Source organism: Cherax quadricarinatus, chromosome 89 (assembly GCF_038502225.1).
Source record: "Cherax quadricarinatus isolate ZL_2023a chromosome 89, ASM3850222v1, whole genome shotgun sequence".
Lineage (NCBI taxonomy): Eukaryota > Metazoa > Arthropoda > Malacostraca > Decapoda > Parastacidae > Cherax > Cherax quadricarinatus.
Window position 1 is genome coordinate 9,785,115 of NC_091380.1, and position 14,024 is coordinate 9,799,138.

The window sequence follows — 14,024 nt, forward strand, 5'->3', positions numbered from 1 at the left end:
ACTTTGTTGCCTTCAGTTGTTCCCAACACAGACTTTCACGCTGAACTCCAGACTCTGCATGATTTTTAAATTCTAGTAATTACCATTCTCTTTTTTTTTTTTTTTTTTTTTTTTTTTTCCTTGTTGCTTATTGTTCTTTTACAGTAACTATTCACCATTCTTGTACACATGGGAGTCTTGTAAAGGAAAATGTATGGTGTCTGTGCACTCAAGGAGGCCTCCTGCATAGTGCAGGCACTGTACTTCCCACAACAACCACCACCTGTCCTTCAGAGTGCAGGCACTGTACTTTCCATCACCACCACCCCTCCTTTAGAGTGCAGGCACTGTACTTCCCACCACCACCACCCCTCCTTCAGAGTGCAGGCACTGTACTTCCCACCACCACCACCCCTCCTTTAGAGTGCAGGCACTGTACTTCCCACCACCACCACCACCCCTCCTTCAGAGTGCAGGCACTGTACTTCCCACCACCACCACCCCTCCTTCAGAGTGCAGGCACTGTACTTACCACCACCACCCCTCCTTCAGAGCACAGGCACTGTACTTACCACCACTACCACCCCTCCTTCAGAGTGCAGGCACTGTACTTACCACCACCACCACCACCCCTCCTTCAGAGTGCAGGCACTGTACTTCCCACCACCACCACCACCCCTCCTTCAGAGTGCAGGCACTGTACTTCCCACCACCACCACCCCTCCTTCAGAGTGCAGGCACTGTACTTACCACCACCACCCCTCCTTCAGAGTGCAGGCACTGTACTTCCCACCACCACCACCCCTCCTTCAGAGTGCAGGCACTGTACTTACCACCACCACCCCTCCTTCAGAGTGCAGGCACTGTACTTACCACCACCACCCCTCCTTCAGAGCACAGGCACTGTACTTACCACCACTACCACCACCCATCTTTCAGAGTGCAGGCACTGTACTTACCACCACCACCCCTCCTTCAGAGTGCAGGCACTGTACTTACCACCACCACCCCTCCTTCAGAGTGCAGGCACTGTACTTACCACCACCACCCCTCCTTCAGAGCACAGGCACTGTACTTACCACCACTACCACCACCCATCTTTCAGAGTGCAGGCACTGTACTTCCCACCTCCAGGACTCAAGTCTGGCTAACTGGTGTCCCTGAATCCTGTCATTCATGTCACCTTGCTCATATTTCAAAGCATGTCAGGTCATAACAACTATATGCTCTAGTGCAATTTTTCATAAATATTACTCAAAAGTTTATCAGAAATTGAATGGTGGCTCCTAGGAAGTTTTTTCCATGTGCTACTCAATTTTTGATAAAAGCTGCAATATATAAAAAGTTTTATAAGAAAGTTGACCGAGTGTTCTTAAGAAAAACTTTTGTCAGTAATCGTTCTTACCCCTTTAGTTGTGTGAAAACTTTAATATTTCATCACTTCATATTCTTCCTTGTTCTTTTATCACTTTCTCTCATTTTCTTTACATTTGCATTTTTATATATTAGCCCTTAAACTGTCCAAACGTAGATCTACGTTTGTGCGCATAGCGCTCCAACCTTCATTTTCTCCATAAGAAAGCATGTAAAAAATTCAGATCTACGTTTGGAGCGTTACGCAAGCGAACGTAGACCTACGTTTGGACAATTTATGGGCTAAGGACCTTTGTGGGTTTGATGTTAATATATATTAAATTCATCAAATGAATTTCAGCATTCAACTGTCACTTCATTTCTTCACTCTGTTGAAGTTTTCATGGATGGCTCTTTTACCGTTTGGATTGTTTTTCAGTGAGATTCTTCATCACGTACAGTAGACCATCAACTAACACAGTAGTTATGTTCCTGAAGATTGAGTGTAAGACAAAACAAACTGAAGGACTTATGGGAAAAATAGGGTTACGTTCCTCTAGGTCTCCAAAGTGTAAAAAAAAACTGAAAATGATAATGTAATTGTAGTTAATTGTCATGATGTATTATGTTTAATACATTGCTTATGGTCTTGACAAGAGGCGTGGAGTTAAAAGATAAAGAATCAAACATAAAGTGGGAGTTGTCACAGTTGCTGTTTGCTGATGACACTGTGCTCTTGGGAGATTCTGAAGAGAAGTTGCAGAGATTGGTGGATGAATTTGGTAGGGTGTGCAAAAGAAGAAAATTAAAAGTGAATAAGGAAAGAGTAAGGTTATGAGGATAACAAAAATATTAGGTGATGAAAGATTGGATATCAGATTGGAGGGAGAGAGTATGGAGGAGGTGAATGTATTCAGATATTTGGGAGTGGACGTGTCAGCAGATGGGTCTGTGAAAGATGAGGTGAATCATAGAATTGATGAGGGGAAAAGAGTGAGTGGTGCACTTAGGAGTCTGTGGAGACAAAGAACTTTGTCCTTGGAGGCAAAGAGGGGAATGTATGAGAGTATAGTTTTACCAACGCTCTTATATGGGTGTGAAGCGTGGGTGATGAATGTTGCAGCGAGGAGAAGGCTGGAGGCAGTGGAGATGTCATGTCTGAGGGCAATGTGTGGTGTGAATATAATGCAGAGAATTCGTAGTTTGGAAGTTAGGAGGAGGTGCGGGATTACCAAAACTGTTGTCCAGAGGGCTGAGGAAGGGTTGTTGAGGTGGTTCGGACATGTAGAGAGAATGGAGCGAAACAGAATGACTTCAAGAGTGTATCAGTCTGTAGTGGAAGGAAGGCGGGGTAGGGGTCGCCCTAGGAAAGGTTGGAGGGAGGGGGTAAAGGAGGTTTTGTGTGCGAGGGGCTTGGACTTCCAGCAGGCATGCGTGAGCGTGTTTGATAGGAGTGAATGGAGACGAATGGTTTTTAATACTTGACGTGCTGTTGGAGTGTGAGCAAAGTAACATTTATGAAGGGGTTCAGGGAAACCGGCAGGCCGGACTTGAGTCCTGGAGATGGGAAGTACAGTGCCTGCACTCTGAATGAGGGGTGTTAATGTTGCAGTTTAAAAACTGTAGTGTAAAGCACCCTTCTGGCAAGACAGTGATGGAGTGAATGATGGTGAAAGTTTTTCTTTTTCGGGCCACCCTGCCTTGGTGGGAATCGGCCAGTGTGATAATAATAATAAACAAAAATTGCTTATGGCTACAACTGTTGCAGAAATATTGTCGTGATGTATTATGTTTAATACATTGCTTATGGCGACAACTGTTGCAGAAATATTGTCGTGATGTTTTTATTTTTTATTATCACACTGGCCGATTCCCACCAAGGCAGGGTGGCCCGAAAAAGAAAAACTTTCACCATCATTCACTCCATCACTGTCTTGCCAGAAGGGTGCTTTACACTACAGTTTTTAAACTGCAACATTAACACCCCTCCTTCAGAGTGCAGCACTGTCGTGATGTATTATGTTTAATACATTGCTTATGGCTACAACTGTTGCAGAAATATTGTCATGATGTATTATGTTTAATACATTGCTTATGGCTACAACTGTTGCAGAAATAATATTTGTTACCTTAAATTGTGGTTGCTGGTATATGTCAGTGATTGTGAACAGAGTGGAGAGGGATGCTGTGGCCCTACTGGGCTGTAGCAGAAGATTGTCGATTGTTTGCTGAGGTGAATGGTTGAGGTTTGGCACTAAAGTTGATGGTTGTACTGGAGTAGTCTGAAACTCTGTAATGTATCTTTGGTCTTGTTTTACCATGCAATACTTTATACAGCTGATGGTAAGGCATCATCAGCTGTTCTTGGACCCAGAAGAATATATTCAATGTAGTTGTCATTAATAATAATATAATCTTTATTTCTACCAGTACATGTACAAGGTATACAAGTACATGTACAAGGTATACAAGTACATGTACAAGGTATACAAGTACATGTACAAGGTATACAAGTACATGTACAAGGTATACAGGCCTAACTGACATCGGTGACATACTACGATATAGAAAGTCGCTTGTTATGCACAGCATTTCGGGCAAATTAAGTCAGTTTTGTCCCAGGATGGTACCCACACCAGTCCACTAACACCCAGGTACCCATTTTACTGATGCATGAACATGGACAACAGGTGTAAAGAAACACATCCATTGTTTCCACCCTTGCCATGAATTGCACCCAGACCCTTACTGTGTGAAACAAGAGCTTTGCCTACCAGACCACAGGCCTTGTTAACGAAATGTGTGGGCAATGTTGATGTGACCCTGTACAGTAATTGTGCAAACATATGAAAGGCTATCACCTGCTATCACTTGCAGATATCAGTACAAAATTCCATATTTTTCCGGTCAATACACGATTGTTTACTAAATAAATGAGTCCGGAGTAATACCCACCTTAACCCTTTGACTGTCGCAACCCCCCAATCCTAGTGTGTGTCTCAGTGTTCCAAAATATTTGAAAACAAAAATTATTTTTTCTTTCGAAATGATAGAGAATCTTTTCCTACCAGCTTTGTCCCATTTGATTTGAAGCCACTAGAATTTTTGAGTATATATACGTCAAACACATTGGCTTGTAAGATGTATGTATATGACTGAAACAGTCAAAGGGTGATAAAATTTGCCATTAAAACAGGCTACACTAAAGTAGACCTACTGGACCATTGCTAGGTTCAACTCTCACACAACACTACAGTAGACCTACTAGACCATGATAGGCAGGTTAAGCTCTCACACAACACTACAGTAGACCTACTGGACCATGATAGGCAGGTTCAGCTCTCACACAACACTACAGTAGACCTACTGGACCATGATAGGCAGGTTCAGCTCTCACACAACACTACAGTAGACCTACTGGACCATGATAGGCAGGTTCAACTCTCACACAACCCTACAGTAGACCTACTGCACCATGATAGGCAGGTTCAGCTCTCACACAACACTACAGTAGATCTACTGGACCATGATAGGCAGGTTCAGCTCTCACACAACACTACAGTAGACCTACTGGACCATGATAGGCAGGTTCAGCTCTCACACAACACTACAGTAGACCTACTGGACCATGATAGGCAGGTTCAACTCTCACACAACACTACAGTAGACCTACTAGACCATGATAGGCAGGTTCAGCTCTCACACAACACTACAGTAGACCTACTGGACCATGATAGGCAGGTTCAGCTCTCACACAACACTACAGTAGACCTACTGGACCATGATAGGCAGGTTCAGCTCTCACACAACACTACAGTAGACCTACTGGACCATGATAGGCAGGTTCAGCTCTCACACAACACTACAGTAGACCTACTGGACCATGATAGGCAGGTTCAGCTCTCACACAACACTACAGTAGACCTACTGGACCATGATAGGCAGGTTCAGCTCTCACACAACACTACAGTAGACCTACTGGACCATGATAGACAGGTTCAACTCTCACACAACACTACAGTAGACCTACTGGACTATGATAGGCTCAATTCAAAAGAAAAAGCTTTTCAAGATTCTAGGCATGTTGTTATTGTGAGTTTAGGGTTGTGACGACCCCAGGGTCGTTGTCTGCATCTCACTGCTGTGAAATTAACTACCAGAATTCTTCTGCACGTATAAACTGTTCATTACATATTAATAAATTTATTACAATAAAGGACTGTAATAAAATTAGTTTCCCTTGCATTTCAACAATAAAAAAATATCGGTATAAGGAAGGAGGGGTAGATGCTCATAAAAAACAACAACAGAAAACAAGAACAACAAAAAACAAGACCAAAAAAGACGATCAACAAAAAACAAGACGACTGTAACAAAAGACATCAACAACAGAAACAACACAAGAAAACAACAAGACAGAAACAGTTATCACATATCCTACTTTCTTTGCTACAATATAAGAGTGTACCATCTAAACTATATAAGAAGTAGGTACTGTATACACACTATATCCAGGTTCCTGTTATTTTTTAATATTTGCAAGGGAAGATAAGCAGAGGGGGTATATAAACACTGGGAAGGTCCATCTCATAGACAGGTTCATAAATAACAAAAAAAGGCACATGACCGTGACTGGAACGATACGCAAATAACTCGCACGTAGAAGAGAGGAGCTTACAACGACATTTCGGTCCGACTTTGACCATTTACAAAGTCACACTAACGAAAAGGAGAGGAGGAGGAAGTATATATAGGCCAGTAGGTGGTGGTAGTAGTAGTAGTGGAGGTAGAAGGTGGTAGTGGGGGAGGTAATAATGGTAGTGGCGGAGCCCGTCAAATACGGTGGTACCTCGGGATGCAAACAGCTCAAAACTCGAACAGTTATGTAAGTGCATTTATGTAAGTGCTCCTGTAAGTGTATTTTTGGGGGGTCTGAAATGGATTAATCTAATTTATATTATTCTTCATGGGAACAAATTCGTTCGGCATCGGCACTCAAACGGCCTTCTGGAACGAATTAAGTTCATATCCCGAGGTACCACTGTACTAAGAAAGGAGCACTGTAAGGGAGCTAGGGGCCCTACAGAGGGTAGGAGCAAGAACACAGAGGGGGGAAAAATAATGAAGAAACAAATACCCAAGGCAGAAGAAAGACAACCCAAAGGAGGAAGTGGAAAGAGAAAAGGGGAAGAGGGACAAGAAGAAAAAGGAATCAGGTTAAGTCACTGGTGTTCTGAAGGTTGGAGCATTGTACAATGTAGCAGGAAAGGAAGGCATCTACAGAGACAAAGCCACAACTAAGATTCATACAAGGAAAGTTGTGTATAAGGGAGGATTCAACCAGACGGCGACTGTAAAAGTTGGAAGTAGGGTAGACAGTTATAGCAGAAGACCAGTCAGTAGGATTACTTTAATCTCTGATACAACAGAAAAGAGCATTGTTGGTGTCGGCAAGCCTAACACTGCTTTTGTGCCCCCTGAGACTGTCAGAAATAAATCGGCCAGTTTCTCCAAAAGTACCGAAGAGGACAGGAGGAACAAGAAATAGAGTCGACACCAGGAGCATCTGTAGAGGGAGGAGAGGTATGAACTAGGTTAGTGCGAAGAGTGTTAGTCTGGTGGAAAGTAAGTTTGATGTCTAAGGAACGGAGAGAGCTATTGAGATTAGAAAGACTGGAAATGTAGGGAAGGCAGAGGACAGGAGAATTCCCAGGAGTAGAGAGTTTGGGAGGGAAGAAATTCCGTTCAGCACGTGAGAAGGCAGAGTCTATGAAATCGGAAGGGTAGCCAAGACGGGAAAATGAGTTATGAAGAGTAGAAATTTCCGATTCAAGGAACTGAGGATCACAAGTGCATTAGCGTGACTTTGTAAATGGTCCAAGTCCAGCCGAAACGTTGTCGTAAGCTCCTCTCTTCTGTGGACAGGTAAAGTTCATGTCTGCTCTCTCAATTTGTATATATAAACATTGTCTCCAACAAGCTCTTGTTAGAGCACAGATGATGCAAATGTTATGAGAACACTGCATGTATTGACTGGTATGCAGGAATAAATTAATTTAATCACAAACACAGATCTGAGAATTGTATGGGACATGTACGTATGGACCAGTGAGAGGTGGTAGGCAAGGGAGGATGCTTGGCCTGCCCCACAAGGACAACAGATTGACCCACAGGCAGGCGAGGAAGCTAGGTCTAACCCCCCACAGCCCCTCAAGGGGCTCTTGATCTAGGGAATTGGATCTGTGCTTCAGTTCCCTGAATTGAGCCTGAGTACCTTCCATCCCCCCTCCCCCACGTATGTTGTATAATCTTGTGGGTTTAACGCTCCCCCATGATTATAATTATAATAATAACTCCCACAAAGACAATGGAATGACCCACAGGCAGGTGAGGAAGCTAGGCCTCCCCCACAAAGACAGTGGACTGATCCACAGGCAGGTGAAGAAGGTAGGCCTCGCTGTTGATCCACCAGCAGGCGAGGAAGGTAGGCCTCGCTGTTGATCCACAGGCAGGCAAGGAAGGTAGGCCTCGCTGTTGATCTACAGGCAGGTGAGGAAGGTAGGCCTCGCTGTTGATCCACAGGCAGGCAAGGAAGGTAGGCCTCGCTGTTGATCTACAGGCAGGTGAGGAAGGTAGGCCTCGCTGTTGATCCACAGGCAGGCGAGGAAGGTAGGCCTCGCTGTTGATCTATAGGCAGGCGAGGAAGGTAGGCCTCGCTGTTGATCCACAGGCAGGCGAGGAAGGTAGGCCTCGCTGTTGATCCACAGGCAGGCGAGGAAGGTAGGCCTCGCTGTTGACCCACAGGCAGGCGAGGAAGGTAGGCCTCGCTGTTGACCCACAGGCAGGCTGCCTGCAAGCCCACTAGACAGAGGGAAAAAATCCTGCAGTCCAGTTTGCAATGCTCCAGCTTCCCCCCCCCCCCCAGAAGTGGCACCGAGCTAGTTGAATTTTACGGAATGTTTAACGGAATATACCACAACTTTTGCAGTAATGTAATAAAGAAAATGTTGTAAAGGATTGTGTGTTAATTGATGTTCTACTGTAATTTTCATTATCTCTGCTAAGATTGTTTTTTTAACCAACTAGTTGTCTCCCACCTCAGTAAGTCATCCAAGAAACTAAAAGAAAATCCTTTCACCATCACTAATTTAGTTGCTTTCCTTTGGAAATTTTTTTTATGTAAATTAAAATGGATTTTCAGAGCAGGTGTTGATCCTCGTAAGAGACTGCTGCTGACAGTTTCCCCATCACATTTTTCTCATCATTCTCATTTTTTCTCTCATTCCCATTTTTTCTCTCACATATTTCTTACAAAAAACTCTTGTTCCCTGTAAATATTTGCCTTTTACTCCTCCTATGTTATATACTTTGTGAATTTGCTCTTGTTTTCACTTGAGTTCATACTTTTATTAACTAATTTTCTCAATGAATACGTGGCTAATTTTATTTAACTTATTAATAAAGTGTTGCAGCAGTTGAGACATGACTTTCAATAGTGTTAAGCTATGATTACATTTGATGCCATTTTTCCTTGCTTATTTCAAAACATTTAGTTATTTATTTGTTGCATTTCAGTTATAGTTTGTGTGGACCGTTTGCTAGAGTCTGTGTTATTTTAGTGTTGACACCGCCAACTATTTTATTTTTTTTGTGCTGCTCTGAGCTAGGCTTCACAACTGCTTGAATTTTGTCCCGTTCAACTGCTGCATAAATAGCATTTTTAGTGTGATAATGGTGGCAGAATTACTGACAATAGGTTAGGTAAAAGGACACAAGTGCAGCTAATGTGACATTTTATCGTGGCAACGTTTTGCTCTCCAGGAGCTTTGTCTAGCCGTTACAAATAATATGTGGACACAGAGTGTATACAGTAGTACCCCCATATCTGCTGTGGATACCGAAACCGTGGACAGTAGCAAATCCTATATATAAGTCCTATACGTACCTATTATAAAGTTTAATCGATAAATTATGCAAAGTAAGTGGAGAATTATCACTTTTTCAATAATGGGAAATACTTTATGGCTTCTCTTCACGACTTTTGTGTTTAGGGGCCATTATTATGCAAAATTCAGAGGTATTTTTGGGCCACGGTAAACTGAATAATTGAAACTGCAGATATTGAACGAGTGGATACAGGGGTTCTGCTGTATATAGGTAGAGTGAGGTGCAAAATGCCTCGCTCTAAAACCTATATACAGTGGACCCCCGGTTTACGATATTATTTTATTCCAGATGTATGTTCAGGTGCCAGTACTGACCGAATTTGTTCCCATGAGGAATATTGTGAATTAGATTAGTCCATTTCAGACCCTCAAACATACACATACAAACGCACTTACATAAATACACTTACATAATTGGTCGCATTGGGAGGTGATCGTAAACCGGGGGTCCACTGTATACACTCTGTCCATGTATTGTTTGTAATGGCTTGAAAAAGCTCCTGAGGAGTGAAACATTGCCACAAAATGTCACATTAGTTGCACCTATGTCCTTTTACCTGATGTATGTTTTAGTGTTGTGAAGAGTTGGTTGTGTGTGCAACTGTGCTGCTCAGAGTGAGGCTTCATGTTTGTTTGCTTGACTTAATGCCTGGAGATGAGTGGTTGAAAATACTGACACGGTGGACATGCGCGCACACACACACACACACACACACACACACACACACACACACACACACACACACACACACACACACACACACACACACACACACACACACACACACACACACACACACACAGGGCCAGGAAGTATGACTCAACCCCTGCAACCACAGTTAGGTGAGTACAGGTGCTCCTTGACTTAGAATGGGGTTACATTGTAATTTGAAAATATCGTAAGTCGAATGTATATACAATATGTTAAATACGTAAATAAATAAGTACTGTCACTGAATAAGTAAATAAATAAATAATAACTAACTAAATACCAGTATCGAAAAGTAAATAAATGAACACAAGTTATGGACTTGTTACCTTTATGCTGGATAATTATCTTAAGTTTTATTTCCAAAATAATAGATTTTGTACCGGTGGTCTGGTGGCTAAAGCTCCCGCTTCACACACGGAGGGCCCGGGTTCGATTCCCGGCGGGTGGAAACATTTGGCACGTTTCCTTACACCTGTTGTCCTGTTCACCTAGCAGCAAATTGGTACCTGGGTGTTAGTCGACTGGTGTGGGTCGCATCCTGGGGGACAAGATTAAGGACCACAATGGAAATAAGTTAGACAGTCCTCGATGACGCACTGACTTTCTTGGGTTATCCTGGGTGGCTAACCCTCCGGGGTTAAAAATCCGAACGAAATCTTATCTTATCTTATCTTATCTTAAGTCGAACCATTGTAAGTTGAGGGGCACCTGTACAGTTAAATTAGGGAATGGGTGGGATTTAAACCCATGGCAAGGTCAAGTCCTCCTTGGTCCATGGTTTGTTTGCAATTGTGTTATGATTTAGTGAGTCACAAATACTGTGTGATGGGATGTTGTCAGTAGTGGATCTCATTATTGCATTTGTGTCGGTTTCTATTGTCACTTCTTTTTGGCTGCTGCACAAACACCATTGTTAGCATTGTGTTAGCAGAAGAGTTGACTTAATCCTCCTCTGTGTTGCTATGAGCCAGGCTTAGTGCTAGTTTGTTGCTCCGAGCCAGGCTTAGTGCTAGTTTGTTGCTCTGAGCCAGGCTTAGTGCTAGTTTGTTGCTCTGAGCCAGGCTTAGTGCTAGTTTGTTGCTCTGAGCCAGGCTTAGTGCTAGTTTGTTGCTCTGAGCCAGGCTTAGTGCTAGTTTGTTGCTCTGAGCCAGGCTTAGTGCTAGTTTGTTGCTCTGAGCCAGGCTTAGTGCTAGTTGCTCTGAGCCAGGCTTAGTGCTAGTTTGTTGCTCTGAGCCAGGCTTAGTGCTAGTTTGTTGCTCTGAGCCAGGCTTAGTGCTAGTTTGTGTTGCTCCCTATTGATGGCTGCACCAGAAGCTTGGTCACCATCCTGGTAGTTGAAGAGCTGACTTTGGGTCAACTTGTTTCTGTGTAGTTGAAATTCTGGCAGCCAGGATTATCTTCCAAAAAGGTTGAGAGACTGATTGTCAGACTACTTCTCCACTTTGTCTAATTCTCTGTATTTGATAGATGAAGGGTGAAGTGCAGACAAGGCATTTTGTCACTGAAGGCATCTAGTGGTGTATGTGCCTTAATCATTACCCTGTCAGTATTTTTTTTTAATGCACTGGTTATCTTCCACCAAAATAGGGCAACCTGGAAAAGAAGAAACACTTTCACCATCACTCGTTCAGTTGCTTTCTTGCCAGAAGCATGCTGACATGTCAGCTATGATGACCCCCAAACTGCAACATCCTTGACCCTCCTTCAGAGTGCAGGCACTGTACTTCCCGCCTCCAGAAATCCGGCTACCATGTTTCCCTGAATGCTTTTGTAGTGACCCATTTATACAGTAGGTGGGAGTTCTGGACTACCGCTGTAAAGTGAAACATAGCCCTTTTTTTTTTTTTCCCCTTTCAAATGCATATGAAAGCCTAACCTGCTATACAGCAGGTTAGGTTCCAGGCTAATGCTGAAAAGAAGGTCCTCATTAATATAGCAGGTTAGCTTCTGGGCTACTTTAACCCTTTGACTGTCGTAACCCCAAATCCTGAGGTGTCTCCTGGTGTTGAAAAATTTTTGAAAAAAAAAAAAATTAATTTCTTATGAAATGAAAGGGAATCTTTTCCCGATGGTAATGACACCAAAAGAATGAAATTTGATGGAAAACTTACAGAATTATGCTCTCATGACCTCTTCAAGGGGGGCTCCTTGGCGTGGTGAAGAGGCTCTTGGTCTGAGGAATTTGACCTATCGGTCTTCTTCCTCAGACCGAACCTAATTACCCCCCAATCTCCCCTCCCCTATCCCATCCTCCCCATCCTCCCCTTTTTCCTTTCCTCCTCCTCCTCCTCCCCACTCCTCCCTTTTGCCCTTCCTCTTTTTGTCCTTTGGGATTTCTCCCACAGGCGCGCTAGTTCCTGGGTAGGAGAAAGGATACCGGGGTCCATCCCATTCCGTTGAGGTTCTTAGCGGTGGCGTAGTTTGCCGTGGAATCTGGATCGCCTGGGGATGTCCCAATCCCTCTCCGGTATCCCGGAGTAGCTTTGGGTGTCTTTCGGGCGACGAGTGTATCTCTGGAAGCCACCTTTCGGATTCCGGGGGTGGTGGCCGAAGGAGGTATGCTTTGTGGCGGATATCCGGCCGCCCTCTCTTTTGTCCACCGAGGTAGCTCGGCAGATGTGAGGTTGCTATCCCGGATTGTTAGTTTACTAGCATGATGGGTAGGGTATGGCATGGGTTCCATGCTGCATCTGCGCTACTTGCGGTGCTGAGGTCCTCTTGGGCGCGGAGGGAGATTTCTGGCCCTTTCATTCCTCCTAGGACCTATCCCTCCCCGGTCCCCCCTTTTTTTTTCTTTTTTTTATTTTTATTTTCTTTTCTTCTTTCTTTTTTTTTTCTTAAAAACAAAAAGAAAGAAGTAACCTAACCATGGCAGCCCTAGTCCATGAACCTGGTACCCCCGGGCCCCTTCTTGATACCGCACCCCGTTCTGACCCCGCCTCGTCTTTGGACCACTCTTCAGACATTCCTCATGCCTCTGTACCTATTGCCGGTGCTGTTTCCTCACCCGCTTCAGGTACTGAGGCCTCGACTGACTCCTTCGATTTATCAGACCTTCGCTCTCCTCTGACTATGCTTCCGGCCTCTCCCTCTACGGTGCGGCAATTTTCAAATCGCCGACCCGTTCCACGTCGGACCAACTCTGGTCCCACGCCTAAACGTCAACGACAATTACCTGCTGATGATACTTCTCCACCTTCACCTTCTCGTTCTTCTCAGAAACGATCGACACGTCCTTCACTACCTTTCCACGCTCAGTTTCAGACTGAACAGTGGACTAAATTCTTCACTTTACGACCAACTTCCTCTACTGCCTATCTTTCTGACCATAGTATTGGCAAGGCACTCCTACGCCATGTTGGTAAAGATATTTCTTTTCATGCTCTTAAGAGCGGTACGCGCATCATTACCGTACAGAATGCTACCCAGGCTCGTGAGCTCTCTCGTCTTTCCCATATAGATACTGTTCCTGTCACCCTTGAAAAACATCATTCCCTCAATTCTTGTAGTGGTACCGTCATTCTGCCCCATACCATAGTTCAACAAAATTTCCAGACATGTGGCACCGACATTCTAGAACAGCTGGAACTCCAAGATCTCCCAATCCTCAAGGTAGACACTTACGTTCTTCCTGCCCGTGGGCGGAGACGATACCCTAGCAATGTGGCTCGTTTAACTTTTGACAGCCGAGAACTCCCATCCTCAGTTTATATAGCAGGACATCGGTTACAAGTTCGAAACGTGATCCCTACACCACAACAGTGTAGAAACTGCTGGCGATTTGGCCATCCAGCGAAATATTGCAGATCTATCGCCGAATGCCCAGTCTGTGGTGCCGATGACCATTCTAATACGTCTTGCAATCGATCTCCCTCTTGCCTTAACTGTCATGAGGCTCACCCTTCGTACTCTCGCCATTGTCAGGTCTATTTAAACGAGCGGGAAATCCGTTACCTCAAAGAGACAGAAGGTCTCCCTTATGCCATGGCAGTTTCTCATCTCCGCCTCCAAGGGAGACTCCCACGTGTTTCTTA

General features: G+C 44.1%; 1 protein-coding gene across 1 annotated transcript in view; it reads left to right on the forward strand.

The window, feature by feature from the left end:
- Positions 1-14,024, forward strand: part of LOC128697305 (uncharacterized) — a 132,691-nt gene that overhangs the window by 60,843 nt on the left and 57,824 nt on the right. The gene's annotated exons all lie outside the window — the stretch shown is intronic.